The sequence below is a fragment of the Urocampus carinirostris genome, chromosome 11 (genome assembly GCF_059441175.1).
Source record: "Urocampus carinirostris isolate Australia breed hairy pipefish chromosome 11, RoL_Ucar_1.0, whole genome shotgun sequence".
NCBI classification, from domain to species: Eukaryota; Metazoa; Chordata; class Actinopteri; order Syngnathiformes; family Syngnathidae; genus Urocampus; species Urocampus carinirostris.
Window position 1 is genome coordinate 27,917,657 of NC_142359.1, and position 17,902 is coordinate 27,935,558.

Consider the following 17,902-nt stretch of genomic DNA (forward strand, 5'->3'; position numbering starts at 1 on the left):
ACTGCAATTAATTAAGATTTAACTTCAGTGGATTAACAAAACATAGTCACGGCTACAAAGAGATCCCGGAAATTATGTTTCTAGTATAGAATTTCCTGTAATATTTTCATCCGGATACAATTTCTTTTGACAGGCACAGCAACATTTTTCTCATATTTCTCATAAGTTGTGTCCTCCTCAAACTGTTTTTTTTTCCTTGCCAAATCACGACTTTGTTCCAATTAAACGTTCCAGTCCTCCTCTGACTTCATTTATTTTATTGTGTGCCAGTGATAATGAGTCTATTTTCTGACATTCTCGCTGGCTTCGTCTTAAAAGTATTTGCCTCTAGATTGCATTTGTTCTTAATCAGTATTTTGTGTGTCTGTGTGTTATTGCGAACGTCTAGTTCTACATTCGTTACTCACAATATTTAAATACTGTACAGTGTTTCCCATATAATTTTGTGTGACCCCAGTGGGTAAACAGTCGATGAGAAATTTGGGGGCGTGACCGAGGGCGTTATTTTATTTTATTTTTTTAATACAAGTTTGAGACGCTGCCATGGACCAATTAAACCCTGGCGGCCCGCCAGAGTTGTGTATATGGTATGGGAAACACTGCTTTAATCCTTCTTTCGAAATGCATCATCTGTTGAAAAATGTTCTGTGATCTATTATCCCCGATCGTATATTTCTGCAAGCGAGAACTGACAAAACACACTTTTTCCAGACGTGGCTGCTCTTCTGTCTAACAAAGACTGACCTGTTCTTTAATGGCTGTGATTCGTTATCCCCAATTCCATATACAGCTGCGAGCAGGGACTTTTCGACGGGCCGAGTGGCTTTTCTTTCGAGTGTTTCTGATTTTCTGCCTATAATAAATGCACTCATGACAACGTGATCTATTATCCCCAATAGTATATTGCTGCAAGCAGGCACTGGTAGAAGGCACTTTTGTTGGTAGGCTCCTAAAATGAAATGCACAGTTGCGGCCAAGATTTCATCCCCGGCGGCTCTTTTTTTGGTGTTACTGTATTTCTGCCAAAAATGGACTGCACTCGAGTGGTAGTGACCTGTTATCCCCAATCCCATCTGCAACCGGAACTGGCATAGTGCACCTTTGGCGATCTTGGCAGCTCTTGTTTTGCTTTTATTCCCAGCTAAGATTACCTGAACTCTTGCAGTCGTGATTTTTTTTTGAACGCAAATTACTCTAAGCAGGGACCACCATAGTGCAATTTTGTCAGGCTTGGCAGCTCTTGTTTGCTGATATTCCAGCACAAAATGAACTGCACTTAATTACATTATTACAACCTGTTAATAATGTAGGGCAAATAAGCCCATCACAACAACGACTACACCTTTCTTCTTTTGTCCCTTTTTATGTTGGGCCACGGACCCTTAAGACACCTCCCTAACTCCCAAGACATTTCCCCCCCTTTTTTTTAAAGACTCCCTTTCTTCTGGATTATCGGACTACGTATGCCTTCATTTTGTCAGAACCACAATTTCCCCTTCTATTTTCTGTCCATCCTTCTGGTTGTGTGTTTTTTTGTTTTTTGTTACCATGACGATTCGGAATAATAATAGTTATTTCTAAATGCGGAATAGATAGAAAGTAAAGCAAACTTCTTACAATAACAACATAGTAATAACCTGATTACTTTTTATTTTAGAAATGCAGATCAAACTTGATGCACTTAGTGCTAATCAGTAACAAAAAGGAATTTTCCACTTTGAAATGGTTGGTGACCTCTGATTTACACATGTATGTGCTGACCAATTGATGTTGCTCTATTTTGTTGTGCAACGGAAAAGCACACGAAAGAATACAAACTTTAGAGACTCCATCCATCCATTATCTGCACCGCTTATCCTCAGAATGTTCGCGGGGATGCTGGAGCCCATCTGTATTTTCAATTTTTTGGGTTTGGCCGGAATCCGTAGCAGCAAGTTAGCCATCAATAATCATGTCTGTGCCCGCTAGGTAAGGCTCATGTCAAACAAATGAACATTTTTCGGACAATAAGTATTGACAAAATAATAATAATGTACGTTCATGTGGAAGTTCATGAAGTTTTGCTTATTATTTAAATTATTATTTCCTTTACCAGTAGTAAGTGCTAAATAATACACATCGTCCCTTTAAATAAATGCATTGAAAAGTAAATCAAGATGAAAGATTTTGAATAACAGATATTTCAAATTTCTGTTTTCAGGGGCCTGAATAAATAGAATGCCAAGGCTTCCAAGAAACAAAGAACATATTTTTAAAAGGAAGATGGAAAAAACGGCATGACTGTATTTATTCTCTGCAGCGTAGCAGAAAATTTACAAAAAGTGCCATTCGCACGCTCAATAGTCTAAAAGCCTTTTTCGGATCAAGGACACGGCGTAGTCAAACTATCAAGAAGAAACGAAAGCATGACTTTTCAAGCAAATACTCATCGCCTCAGGGCCAAAGTTGCAAATACTCATATTTTTTGCTGCTTCTGTCAAGTTACTCAAGAAATGTGAAAACATGAGAACGCGCTATGCGTCCAATTCTGGTCAAGAGCCTGCGGTGAATCTCTCTTTAAAAGCATTTACGGAGCCATAAGCACATCCGGCTCGCCAAAAGCTCATCAAAGTGTAGCTTATTTTATCATCCTTGTAGAAAATGTGCGGCGGAAGGCAAATGGCTAGCGGGTGGGGGCTGCAGAATATCCACAATCTGCTAAACTGGAGTGTATACCCTTCCATATGTAAAAATAAATGAATAGATTAATACCTATAAGTATGTGCCATATACATAAAAGAGCATGTTAAAAACAACCACTTAATACTCTATAAGAGCAGGATGACTCGCCGAAAAACAACAGAGACCAGATAATGAAGGTGCTGTGTCTGAGTCGGATCAGAAGGCTTCTCCTTCTAATGGTATCCATGGAACCCAGTACTATCCGTTTAATGTGGTGGAACAAACCCCTACCTCAAAAATCGCTGCCAGTCTGTACTCGCCCAAGGCACACCAAAGGAAGTGGTGCCCCCACGACCCGAGTGGTCAAGGGATCCTTGTACCATGAATACCTAAATAAATGCCATCAAGACAATGTATTCATTAATTTATACATTGTGTCATTTATTTTGTCATTTGTTTCTTCACATATTTATTTCGTGGTGTATTTTGTCACAACAAAATGTAATTTAAATGAAGGGTTGGGTCAAAATAGCGGAGCTTTTTACCTATTTTTTGATCGACAAGTGTATCGATCAATTGCAATGACTTTCGTTCCTCAACTCGCACTCGATCAACCAAATGGTGAAAAGCTCAGCCAGTTTGAGCTACCCCATAATTTGAATAACTTTCCATTGTAACAAATGCGCGACAAAATAAACTAAATAACTACAGGACAAAAGTACATGACAAAGTATACAACTATATACACGACAATCTAAATGTGTAAATGAATAGCATAATACACAACGACAACAACAACAACAAAAATTAAATGAATGACGAAATACACTGCAAAATGCAAATTACATAGCAAAATAAGGGCGGAGTAATATGTGATGTAATACATACATAATATATAATACATAATACATAAAATACATAAGGAGGCGGGCAGCACGGCGGCGCAGTGATTAGCGCATGTGCGGCACAGTTCATGTCTTGGGAACCTCCTGCGTGGGTTCAAATCCAGCTCCAGACTTCCTGTGCGGAGTTTGTATGTTCTCCCCGTGCTTGCGTGGGTTTCCTCCGGGCACTCCGGTTTCCTCCCACATTCCAAAAACATGCATTTCAGGTGAATTGGCCAAATTGTCCCTAGGTGTGAATGAGTGAGTGAGTTGTCTGTCCCTGTGTGCCCTGCGATTGATGTTTGCTGGGATGGGCTCCAGCACCCCCGCGACCCTACTGAGGATAAGCCGTGTAGCTAATGAGATGAGAGATGAGACAGAAGGAGGCAGACATCGGAATAGATACCTGACGAAATTCTTGACAAAATACACAACAGATCACACAACAAAACACACGTCAAAATACAAGACACAATACACGACTTAGTACACGACACAGTACACAACAAAACACATGACACAATACACGACAGATTACTTGACAAAATAAATGACACAAGTCAAGACAAAATGCACAAAAAAAAAAAAAACGTTCCGACAAAATATAGTGTCATAATTACTCATTGCACTCACCTGTGCCCGCTCGTTTGGCGCGAGCTGCTGCTGGTTACCTAATTGGTTCCTCCTTCTATTTAAGCTCAGTGCTTTCACTCGCCCTTTTTCAGTCCGTCAGCGAACCTTTGTTTACACAAGGCAAGCATTTTTAACTCCGACTCCCGTCGGTCCCATTTTGTCACCCGTTTTCCACTCGTCCGTTCCTGGTTTCCGCGTTTGTCTCCGGCTACGACCCGTTTTTTGACCCCAACCACGTTCTGATCTCCCATCCCAGCTATCGCCCCGTTTTTTTTACCCCGACCACGTTCTGATCTCCTGTCCTGGCTAAGGACCTGTTTTTCCCGTCTAACCACACTACGATCTCCCGCTACGGAAGATCCACTTCCGCATTCATAACACGCCCCAATCCTGTGAGCGGCTTGCTTCCCTCGTCCAGCGAGCACCAGATCTCTAGCGCTGACTTTCCTCTTGTGAGTAACGTTACACATCTGGGTCCTCCTTCTGTTCTGGTCTTGACATATACAGCAAAATGAATGACAAACTACATGACAGAAGAGACGGCAAAAAACATGACCAAATAATAACGTCAAACTATTTATGACGAAATATCCACAGCAGACTATTATTGACAAAATATTAACGACAATATAGCAACGACAAGAAAATATTTACTAACAACAATGTGGACGGCAAAAAGGACAAAGAAATAGATGAGAAAATACAGGGCAATATACACAACTAAATGAAGAAATGACAAAATGCATCACTAAAGGATTACATTGGATTCATGTCATATACATATTTAGGTAGTGCTTAATTTATTTGTGTTCATTTATTTATATGTCATATAATTGTAGTAATTTATTCATGCATACATCTTTTTTCTCATGGCAGCATCAGTTATTCATAGCTCTTGATGAAAGGCACTAAATGGGCAAAATAAACACTCCTGTTATACCACGCTCAAAATGACAGGTTTGTTGCACTTAACAAAAAGCATAATAACGGCATGATTGTACCATAAATTACCTACCAATAGCTGCTGAAGCACTTATCAATACCAATTCAACCAATTACCTTGAGTACAACGTAATCTTAGAAAGCCATTACCATTTCCTGTCATGTTGCCTCTTTCTCGTAATAAAGATTACAACTTGACTATCATCGTACGGTATTAGTTAATCCTCAAAAAACACTGTGATTCTAAAAGGGACACATATTTGACCACTAGATGTCACTGTCTTGTGTGGTGCAACCAAAAACAAGTGCTACAAAGCAGAAGGGAAAAGAAAAACTACAGAGACTCAAAACGACCATTAAGCACCAGCTTTCTTGTGTTTTTTTTTTTCACGTTTTTGGTTATTGTGGGTACTTGTAGAAGCAAGATGGCGGACAATCATGTGAGCTCCCTGTAGGTGAGTCTCATGCAATGTATACCGCTTATCCGTATGGTCGCGGGGGTGCTGGAGCCCATCCCAGCTGTCTTCGGGCAGTGGGCAGGGGACACCCTGAACTGGTTGCCAGCCAGTCGCAGGACACACAGAGACAGACAAGTCACTCGCTCATTCACACCTAGGGACAATTTGGACCGGCCAATTAATCTGATGCATGATGCATGTTTTTGGAATGTGGGAGAAAACCGGAGTGCCTGGAGGAAACCCATGCAAGCACGGTAGAAACATGCAAACTCCTGTCTCGGTTGCCATGGCGGCCAATTTGCGCCAGCTGCGGCTCGTTGACAGAGTGGCTTCCCTTCTTTTTAAGCTCAGTACTCTCACTCACCGTTTGTCAGTCCGTTAACGAACCTTTGCAACCGCAAGACGTGGGTTTTCACTCTGTCCGGTATCCCAGTTGGTAATCCTGTCCGTTATCGATCCCGTCTGTTTCGTACTGTTTTGATTTCGGTCTCCGGTCTCCAGTGTCTGGTATCGTGCCCGTCATTCTCTTTCTGTCTGATATCTGTCTCCAGTCTCTCATATCTGTTATCAATCCTTTCAATCCCGTTCTGTCCGGTATTCGTCCTGTTTTGATTTCGGTCTCCAGTGTCTGGTATCGTGCCCGTCATTCTCTTTCTGTCTGATATCTGTCTCCAGTCTCTTAAATCTGTTATCAATCCTTTCAATCCCGTTCTGTCCGGTATCGACATCATCTGTCCGGTATTGGCTCGTGTAACTGGTATCACTCTTGTTGGTATCTTGCTTTCTGTTGTTCCATGTCTTACTTCTTTCGCCCAGCGAACGCCTAATCACTGACGTTTTGTGTTAACGTGCATGACTGCCCCATTTCCTGTAAAATAAAAGCTCGCGTGAGAAACGTCACACATTTGGGTTCTGCTCCTGTTAAGGTTCATGACACTCCACACAGGAAGGTTTGATCTCATGACCTCAGAACTGTGCCGCACACACGCTAACCACTGTGCCGCTAATTTCTTGACCTTCGAGTATTAGGAAAAACAAAAAAATTAACGTCTATGTGACCGTTTATGTGTTTTTGATTATTATTTGGACAAATATTGTTTTTGTTTTTTGCAAATTAATTATGTTTCCTTTATCACTGGGGGTAAAGAAAGTGACTCTTAACTCATTCAATGCCATACGTTTCTCTTAAATGGGAAGAGCCAATTCTTGCTATTTTGACTCATTTTTGAAGGCCTTCAGAAAATATAGATTGGTAGCTGTATAAGCATAGCTCCGTCTTTTACCGTTGTTTATTGAACGACAGTTGAACATTGCTAACTTTCTTGAAAATACTCATTTTTAATCCTCAAACTCAACTTCTGAGAAAAACGGCTTTTTGTGAAGGAATGCATTTAGAGCAGAATTTTCACTTTAGTGCTTTTTCTTTTTTGCATTTGTGTAATCCCCAATATCTAAACAATGCTTTCCATAATTATTGGAAAAACACTAAACCATGAACGATGCATAAACCTTGCAAACACCTTTCAGTGCCCAATGCTTCTGGTGATGTGATCACACAATTTCGGTCACCATGGCAATCACGTTCATGAATGAAGATGAGTAAATACAGGTACATACTGATGGCAGATGGAAAACAGGGATGTCATATACATGCAATGAATGAATGATTTATAATGAATTTAATTTTAAAGTGTTGTTCTATTATATATTCTGATGATCAATCCTTAATACTTTGCAACGATAGTTTTTTGTTGTTGTTTTTTTTGCGATTTGACAACTTATTCTGTTTCAAGTTTTGAAAAATGGGGCAGGCAACTTTATGGCTGGGCAGGCAACTTTTCAGAGTCGTCTGGCCTAGTGTCCGGTAACCTTTTATCATGAGTTTCAGACACTGATATTAGCCAATCAACCAATGCACCAAAAGCGAGTTAGAGGACAAAAAGGATGCAAGTGGATGCACCATGGTGTTTGCGATCTTTTATATAACGAACATTTATTTTGATTAACTTTGCACTTAAACATATTTTAAAATATTATTTTATAATAATACAAATGTAAGAGACTCTGGAGGGGGCCAATTAAACCCTAGGGGGCCTGCCATAGACACTTAACGGTATGGGAAACACTGACTCTGAACCTGTAGACTCTCAGCACAGTAAAACAGTACTTACTATTTATATTGAAAATATTTATAAAGATTGTGACTTGATAATGTATCGCCATTTCCCATAAATAATTTTTGAGGGAAATCGGGATCTTCTCTGACACGATCACTAAAACAATTGTGTGAAAAATAAACACTCGACAGAATATTTTTATTTGAGTCACATTTGTCTTTATTTTGATTACGTGCATACACCGAGCACTATAATCAACCTTGTAGGAGAGCATAAAAGTCAATAGAGGGGAAAATTGTGGGTGAAACGAGTGGGACTTGACACCCGGGGTCCTTGACGAGATGGGGAGATGGGGCCGGGGGGAGGTTGTGGGTTTGTGCGTCGAGCGCATTTACAATCAGGCGTTTAGCATTCCGCTTTTTGACTTGATTGTGGGACGGAGGGTCGGCGGTCAAGGCCGTGGAGATACGAGACCAGACAGGGAGGATGCACTCCACAAAAGTGCCGCCAGACGAGGATTAGTATCACTGGTGAGTCACGCTTGTGTCGAACTATGGGCAGGGTTGGTAGAGTTACTTTAAAAGTGTAATCCGATATATTGACTAATTACTTGTTGATAAATGGAATCAGTAAGGTAATATAACTTGATTATTTTCGATTACTTTGGTAACTCCAATACCAAATATGATAATAAAAGACAAAATCAACTGAATATAGATAACCCGAATAAATATTGTTTAAGATCAATGTAACCTTGTAAAAGAAATAGTGTGCAGCCCTTTGTGACTCTTTGTGATTAAGGGTTATACAAATAAAAATGACTTGACGTGACTTGACTTAAACCAAGATCATATAGTTGCTTGTTGATCATATACTTGCTTGTTCATATAAAGAGCACATCAAGAACCCTTTATCATTTTAAACACACTGACTGTGCTGTGTGTATGTGTGGAATGAATGAGACTGCAGAGCGTGAGAGAGAGAGGCGCGACCTGACATGGCAAATGTAAGTAAAGCTAATGCGAATGAGGAAAATAATGAAAAGAGTTCAAACTAACGCACAGCAGAATTCACAATGCTCCCCTGTAGTGTGCAACATAAAAATCCTTCTAAATAAAATTGCAAAGTAATCTTTTTTTTTTTTTTACAAAATATACCTCAAATTTGATTAAATCTTTTTTCTGTAACTGCACTGGAATAAATGTATACCTTTTTTGTATCCTGATTACATAACACAGTCATTATTCTGTTACTCCCCAAGCCTTAGTGAGGGTGAGGTAAATTTCCCATTCTGCGATATACCTCGGTTCAAAGGTGAACCAATCTTAAATGTCAAAATAATATAAAAAAAAAATCACGCTTAAAGATAAAGATGACCGTTAATAATAGATTGTGGCTGCACAGGTGCTTGATCATTTCAGGCGAATAGAGGCACCACAACTGACACAATTTGCTCTCTCAGTCCCTGCTCTAACCAGAGATAATAGATCGGTGCTATAGCAGTGTAGGTAATTCTAGGCCATTACCAATGGCATGCTTCAGCTGCCTTAAAAAAATGCTCTTGGTGCTGTTCATTTTAGGAAAGAAGAACAGAAAAAAAGAGTCATGCATCACTCAATATTGCTTCGCTTTAAACTGGGATGATTGATCAGGACCAAAACAGTGCAGTTCATTTTAGGCGAGCCACAATGGCATGCTTTACTGGCCCAAAAATAAACAAAAATGTGATCTTACGGACCCAGCTCCCAGTAATATTTGACCAGGAATAATGGATCGTAGCAACAACAGTGCATTTCAATTTAGGTGGGTCATAACCGCACCCATCCCAATAAAAGTGTCTTTTGCTGGTTCCCACTCACAGTAATATTGGATTGGGGATAATGAATCACATCCTCATGAGTGCAGTTTGTTTCAGACAGGACACAGTAATGGCAAAAAAGCCAGGTCCACCTAATGTCTACTCAGGCGGTCCTTGCCCGCATATATATGTGATTTGGGATGGATCACGACCGCAGAAAGGCAGTTTTGTTAATGCGCTCTGCCTGCCTCCGCTTGAAGTTTCTTAGCATAATGGATCATAACCTACGAGTGCAGTTCATTTTACGCAGAAATACTGTACTGCCAAAAAAGAGCCGCCAGGCCTGACAAAATGCTCCGCTTGCAATAATATGGGAGTGGGGATAATAAAGTGCGGCCACATAAGTGCAGTTCATGTCAGATGGAAATACAATAACGGCTGTAATGAGCTGCAGATCTCTGCTTGCAGCAATATATGATTGGATCATGGAAAAGTGCAGTTTAATTTTGGGTAGACAGAAGAGCAAAAAAAGCCACAAGGCCTGATTAATATGCGCTCTGCCTGCCACTTTTGCAGCAATATAAGATCAGGGATAATGTATTGCAGAACATTTCTCAGCCTGCGATGCACTGAAAGTAGCAAGGGGTTGCAGTACTCGAAAAGTCCCCCATAGAAAATATAATAAGCAAATATTATCCATAATGCTGTGTTGAGCAAGTTTTTTTTTAAGTCAGCTTTTTTTGTAACACAAACTAAAATTGATAATGCCTTTACGCTGATGCGAACGGAGTGAAGGAAAACAGCACGGCACCCCAAAGGTGAGCGTGGACAGGCGCCATTAAAATGCTAATACGAAGTACGGGATATTTACTGCGTGGCGGTAATGCACTTTGGAAGGAGCTCTTTGTCGCTGAGGCCCATCGCTAAGCTCCCGTTGAGCTTCAATGAATCAGCTATTAAAAAGACGATGTGACCGGGATTTACACAACCTGCATGGCGCCGCTGTCATTGCAGTGAGAACGGAGAGAAATTTGCAGGGAGGAGGACGCATCATAATTACTGCAAATATTAACAGCAAATGTATTACCGTAAATTTCGGACTATAAGCCGCTACTTTTTTCCCAAACGTACAACCCTGCGGCTTATTCAGTGATGCGGCCAATTTATGTAATTTTTCTATCAGCCGCCAGCTACCTCAAAAGGTAAGATTTAGACCGGTGGAATATATGCGCAGAGGAAGACTTCAACTTCTTGGCTTGTGCACAAATTAAATTAGCGTAGACATATCCTCATCATGCGTATTGCAAAAAGAAAGGCACATGACGCAGCTTTCAAGCTAAACGCAATCGAGCAGTCCGATAAAGAAGGAAACAGAGCTGCACGTAAACTTTACTTTGCGAGCGTGTTGCTAGCGTTTTTTTTAACAAGGGAGCGTGGGACGACGTCTATGTGACAAAGTCTCTTTCCCATACTGAAGGAAGACAACTTTGATGACGTCAGTCATAAGGAGGAAGATGAGGACGGTTTACCGTGATATCTACATGTACGGTATGTTTTTTTAACAGACCCGTTTACTGTGTTGCGAGCGTATTCCTAGTAGCGTTTTGCTACCCTTCACAGGCACGGTTTGGGATGAAAGTCATAATATTATTATTAAAGCTTTGAAAACTCTCTCGGTGTACCGTCTTTCTTTGTAAATATGTGTAACCATGTATAATATGTATTTGCAACTGTATATTTTTGTAATGTATTTATTTTAGAGACTTATTCTGATAAGTTTTCCACGGGCGAATCAAAAAGAAGGGGCGAAATCAACGGGGGCTGATGGGAAGTGGAGGAAAAGTGAGACGTGTTTGTGGACGCAGCGGACAATAGTGGATGTATATTTTTCCCACCCTTACCTTTGGGAATATACATTTTTTTCCCTTGGATTATTTTCAACGGGACCCGGACTCTGCAGGTCTGCATCAAACCTTAAGTACTGATATCATTTTCCAATTCATTTTTCCGGCTGTGGTTTTTGGACTGTGTACTTTATATTCAGTTACAATCGCGAGTCTCAACGTCGGGTTTGGGTTAATTTTGTGATTGTGTTACATGTTTTAATGTGGGCGCATGCGGCTTATATACAGGTGCGGCTTGTGTAAGTACAAAAGCGGTTTTCCTCATAAAATGTGGTTGGTGCGGCTTATAATCAGGTGCGCTCTATAGTCTGGAATTTACGGTAATCTTAAATATTTTGTATATATTTCTAAATATTTTGTTGATATATGTTTGTGATAGGGCAGCACGGCGGCACAGTGGTTAGCGCGTGTGCAGCACAGTTCTGAGGTCGTGAGTTCAAACCTCCTGTGTGGAATTTGCATGTTCTCCTCATGCTTGTGTGGGTTTCCTCCGGGCACTCTGGTTTCCTCCCACATTCCAAAAACATGCATGTCAGGTTAATTGACCGGTCCAAATTGTCCCTAGGTGTGAATAAGCGAGTGAGTTGTCTGTCCCTGTGTGCCCTGCGACTGGCTGGCAACCAGTTCAGGGTGTCCCCTGCCCATTGGCTGGAGACAGCTGAGATAGGCTCCAGCACCCCCGCGACCCTACTGAGGATAAGCGGTGCAGATAATGGATGGATGTTTGTGATAACTCGTTACTTGGACAAAATCCGTTCGTAATTAGTGTTCGACCAATGAATGTTTGAATACAGAATTATTGTTTCCCATACAAAGTCATGGTAGTCTTATAGACATGCATGCAGGCAGACAGACAGACAGGCGGGCAGACGTGCGGGCGGACGGACGGACGGACGGACGGACGGATTTATAGATGGATGGATTAGGTAACAACAATGCATTTCATTTTAGGCACTTACCAACAAAAGTGTCTTCTGCCAGTCCTCGCTTACAGCAATAATGGATTGGAGATAACGGATCGTGGCTACACGAGTGCAGATTATCTATGGTGGAAATACAGCAACAGCAAAAAAGAGCCACCTGGCCCGACATAAGTACGCTCTGCCAATATCTGCTCACAGCAATATGCAACCAGAGATAAAGGATTAAGGATGCATGACTGTAGTTGAGTTTTTGGTGGATAGAATGGCAAAAAAAGCAAAAAGACCCCAAAAAAGTGCACTCTGCCGGTCCCTTGCTTGCAGTAATATGCGATCGTGGATAATGGTTCACAGATGCATGATTGTTGTCCACTTTTTGGAAGGCAGAAATGCAGAAAAGATATGCTGGGCCCGACATGAACGTGCTTTGCTGGTCCCTGTTCTGCGCATTATGTGATCAGGGATAATGGATTGTGGCCGCACAATTGTAGCTAAAATCTTTTTTGACAGAGCCGCCAGGCCTACCAAGCAAGGATAATGGATCGCACGATTGTATTCCACTTTTATGTGGACTGAACTGCAAAAAAAGTCGCTTTGACAATGTTTCTTTCCGTGTGTTCTTTTTAGGAGGAATAATGGCTTTATGATGCGAAGGGTATCGTCGGGCAACTGAGGCGCCTAGCTTGTGCCAAGGTAAGAACATTCTCCGCTTCGTTAGTTACTCCCACGCAAGATTCGGTTATATTTGCGGCTCCCTCCCATTGTTCGTGCATATTTGAGCCGCATACATTGTTTACATTGCTCCCTCAGCCCTCCATTGACTTTTTATGCCTGTTTTTTTATGACGCCGTATTCAACAGGAACGAGGCATAAAAACCGGCACTGGGGATGGGGGCAAAAGTGCCATATCAGCTCTTTTGATAAGTCTGCCGGGGATCGTATTGTGTTTTCACGACAGCGTGGGGCGGCCGAGGGGCGGCCGAGGGGGTTAACCCACGCTCGGCTGCATTCTGGGGTAATCCCATATTAGTAGACGCAAATTCATTTGCATGGGAAAAAAGAGCGAGGGAGGTAAATGTTGCTGACACAGGAGTAATGACATTAGGCGCTAGGTGGGAATAAAACATTTGAATAAAACCTGAAAGCGGCAGGCGACCGTAAATTTGCTCAAAAGTTTATCCGTCGTCTCGTCCTCGCCCAAAAATTAGATGCCCATAAAAAAGACTTCTTTGATTAACCCTTTGGGAGGCTAGCGGAAAGTAATTTTAATGGGACAGTGTGTAATACGCATCCTAATGGCAAACAAAAAAAGTCATTACGGATAAAAAAGATCAAAATTAAGCAAAAGCACATGGAAGTAAATTTTTAAAAATAGCATTAATTTTACATAACATGAATCTCAGCTAGAGGTAGCTGACGTAATTGTACGCCACAATCAGGTTTTTTATAAGGAATTGAATTTATTATTCCGGAAATAAAGCCTTAAACAGCATTCAAATGTCTTATATACCATTTTTATAAATCTTGAAAATGTGAACACAAAGATTTTGTACTATTTATCAATGGTCCACATCCAGGGAGTACACCGTTTTTTTTTTATTTTCCAAGCACGTGTTTTTATGAAGCTACAGTCCAAATTGGTCATAAATATAACAGAATTGTGTTTTTTAAAGTTTTTTAAAGTTTTACACTGGACATAAAAGTCATTTTTCATGCATCATAAAAAAGATTTATGAATGTAGCAGAATAGTGCTTTTAAATTTGTAGTTTTCTGACAGTTTTAACTGAGGATCCATGAAGTGCTGTAAACATCCTTTTTATTTTTTGTTTTCCATGTCTAAAACTTTGGAGATTGCAGTTTTTTAGATGGACATTTTTCAACTATACCAAAATGTGATTTAAAATAAAAAAACTAATTGTTCAAAATTGCCTCTATGTCTTGTGGTGCTTTTTGTTTTGTTTGTTTGATTTTTTTTTCCAACTTGGTCTTAAATTTGATGTCAAAGGGCATTGAATAAGTTTTAATAAGACTTGGATTTAACTTGCCTTAAGCTTTAGGAACCCTGATAATGCTAGTGGCCACAATGGTGATTCTAGCTACTCATGCTAATCACGATAGAAGTGACCAGTCATGGTTGTAGTTGCTAGCTAGGATCCATAAGAATGTACAATGATCCATGCAGTTTTTCAGCAGGTGCTAATGCTAGCTGCACTAGCCATTAACGCTCGTGGTCGTGTTAGTAATTCTAGCTGTTAATACCAGTCACTATGTTAACGACTAGCATTGATCCCCAAAGCCACGATGTGTAATATTTGACCACTAGATGGCCCTGTGTTATCTGTTACAATCAAAAGTCAGTGATACACGGCAGAGCGTGGCAGCAGGATACCGGAAGAACATGGCGCCAATCTAAAAATGAAATCTATGGGGAAAAATAAATACACATTTCTCAACCTTTTTTTTTTTTCAGAAAAACTAACATTTCTATGATAGTTTATGTATTCTGCTTAGTATTCAAATCAACTTTTTTTTCACTGGATATACGTTTTTATGTACCATTAGGAGGCACAAAATATTACACTCAGGGATGATGTGTATTCTCAGTAGTTAGTACCGAGGGGGCTGACACCATTTTCAGAATCAGAATTACGTTTATTATCATTGTACTGCTACAACGGAATCACGATTACACTCCGGTTGGCAAAATATAAATATAATATAAAGACTAATAAATAGAAAAATATAAAGTATTCATCTCTAATATCAACTGTTCAAATCTAAAATGAGAACTACATAACCGGGACATTCCACTTGGAACCGTGAAATTGTAATTAAACTGTAACTAAGTCAACATGAGAGCTAAAATACCTCAGTGCAAGTGTAAATGAACAATACAATTTTCTACAATAATGCTAGTGGCCAGGCTAGTGATGCTGGCTTTTAATGCTAATCACCAGTCAACACTATCATGTATCACATCGAGCGTCACTATCACGGTTAGTAGCATTATAGCATACACTCCTGTCAGAATGCTAATTTCTTGACACACAGGTGTTTTAAAGATGTACTTATATATATATATATATTTTTTAAATTTATTGCACATTACAGTAATTTTAATTCCATGCTCTTTATATATAAACATGTGTCACAAAATACTTTTTTGAGTCTGCCTTATACGCGGGAAGTACGGTTAATAATATCTAAGCGCGCCAACACATTTCTAGCCGTTACCAACCATTTTCCGGCACAACAAACACAAACGGCGTAATTTGATTTGCTGCTGTTGTCACGGCGATGGCACTTTGCGCATCGACGAGCGTTGCCCATCATTAAGCGTTTGTGCCTTCAGAGGAACACGTTCACTTAGAAGGTTTGCCACCACCGATTTGGTTTCCGTGCGACGGGAGCCAATGGGGGGTGGCCGGGGGCCGCTTTCGCGCCATTACCCGAGTAACCACCATGGACCGGGTTTTGGAAGGGCCATTCAGACAGACCGTTGGAGCACCCCGTCGTCTACGTGTTAATACTAATGACACCTTTCTAACCCCACCGTTTTTGGATTCTCTGGGCAGTGTTGTCTTATTGAAATATGTCACTGCATGGATTTGGTCATGACTGTATGATTTTTTCACTCATTCAGTCATAATTTTATAACTTCTTTCCTAATTATTCAGTGGTCCTCTATTTTGCAGCCAGAAATGGCCTTGAACGTTGTCACATCAGACTTGCTAGACCTGGTTGAAATCACTTTTTGTAACTACCGTTAAGTTTTTATTAATATTATCTCATAGTCTGTCTGTCCGTCTGTTTTTCTCTTAATGTCTCTCTCATTCTCTCTCTTATATTCTCTCGCTTTCACTCTCTTTCTTGCTCCCTTTTTTATATTTACACTGTCTATTTCGTTCTCTTTCTCTCCCTTCTTGTTTTCTCTCTCTCTCTATCACTCTCTTGCTCTCCTGGTCTTTCTCTTTTGCTCTCTTTCTCGCTCGCTCTCCTTTCTCTTTCTTTATCTGGCTTTGTCTCTTTCTTTCTTTTTCTTTTTCTCTGTTTGTCACTATCTTTTTCATTCTCTCTCTTTCTCCCTCTTTCTCCAACTTTCTCTCTCTCTCTTCTTTATGTTTTCTGTCTCTTGCTCTGTCTCTCTTTGTTTCTTTCTTTGTCTTTATATGTTTGTCTTAATTTATTTTTCTCTCTCTCTTCCTCTCTCTTTCTTTCTCTTTCTCTCTCTCTTTCCCTCTCTCCTGACTTGCTCTCACTCTTTTTCTCTTACTGCCTCTCTCTCTCTCTGTCTTAATCTTGTTCTCTCTTTTTTCTATCTGTTTTTCTCTCTCTTTCAATCTCTTTTTTCTCTCTCTCTCTCTTTTACTCTCTGTCTATTTAGCGCTCCCCTCACTTCTGCTGTTTTGTCTTTTACTAATTCACTGTTTCTGTGTTTCTGCTTTTCTTCCTCTTTCTCGCTCCGTTTCTCTCGATTTTTCTCTTGCTCTCTCTCTTGCTCTGACTTTCTCTCTCTCTCTCTCTCTCTCTCTCTCTCTCTCTCTCTCTCTCTCTCTCTCTCTCTCTCTCTCCCCCTCTCTCTCTGTCTTCTCACTCTTTCTCTTGGAAAGCAACCATACACTTAATATCAACAGACACATTGGGTTATTTTCAGATCGTTTTTAACACCTTTTTTAAAGCCTATGTAGAAAAAAATACAGAGATCTGTTTTTTTTTAATGACTGCAATGCTGTACAGCTATCCTGCTTATGGTTAGCAAGAGTTCTTTTGATCCCCTCTGCTTTTTTGTCAGGTTGAAAAAATAAGGTTGTTTGGTCTCAGCTCACATGTAAAGCAGGAAAAAAATCTGCCCATCGGGGCAACGGAAGCCAAACGAATAACGATTGCGATGCTTGGCTTTGCCCGTGACATCCTTCATTTTCTTTCATTCCAAGGTGAGAAATCCCAAATCCTTTTTCTCCCCTCTAAAAATTGCCTGCCACTCCGCCACGACTGAGGAACCTGCAGGGGTTTTGCTTGACAAGCGGTGGTAATCAGGAGCTGTCGGTTGTGAAGTGTCCTTGATGGCCGTTAGCGAGTGGGACGATAAATGCCGTCTCGGTTGACAAAACGGTTGTTTGTCTGGCTAAAGAGTCTGTCCTTACGTTACTGCGACGATAAATTTTTGATTTGCATCTGTTTACTTCTTCTGCTCGCAATTCCCGAAGGTGCCAATATGTACACTCTAGAAAAAACACTTGGGTCAATTTGACCCAGTTTCCTGGGTCGTTTTACACAAAGACGTTAGGTATTTGCATCAGGTTACTTCTTCCGCTAGCATTTGCCAATCCATGCACTCTAAAAACACTAATCTGGTACCCAAATGCCTTTTAAGGCCTTTGAAACGATAAATGAATTAAGAAATAAAACAAAAAACAAACCCAAAACAAATCATTTTATTTTACTGATCAAGATTCCTTTCTTTACATGTAATTTCCAGATTTGTTTAATTTCACCCCTCCCCAAGCTATAACAACAACTCCTTGAAATTTCTGCTAGCATTTAAACTCGAGTGAAAATTGCAATTGTTTCTTTAGGACCTTTT

At 40.4% G+C, this 17,902-nt stretch overlaps 1 protein-coding gene across 1 annotated transcript in view; it reads left to right on the forward strand.

Annotated features, from left to right (window-relative positions):
- Positions 1-17,902, forward strand: part of LOC148356997 (adhesion G protein-coupled receptor L3-like) — a 282,571-nt gene that overhangs the window by 35,022 nt on the left and 229,647 nt on the right. Inside the window, exon 2 of the mRNA XM_088348691.1 lies at positions 12,945-13,010. The gene's annotated coding sequence lies outside the window, so the exon portion shown is untranslated. The remainder of the gene's footprint in view (positions 1-12,944; positions 13,011-17,902) is intronic.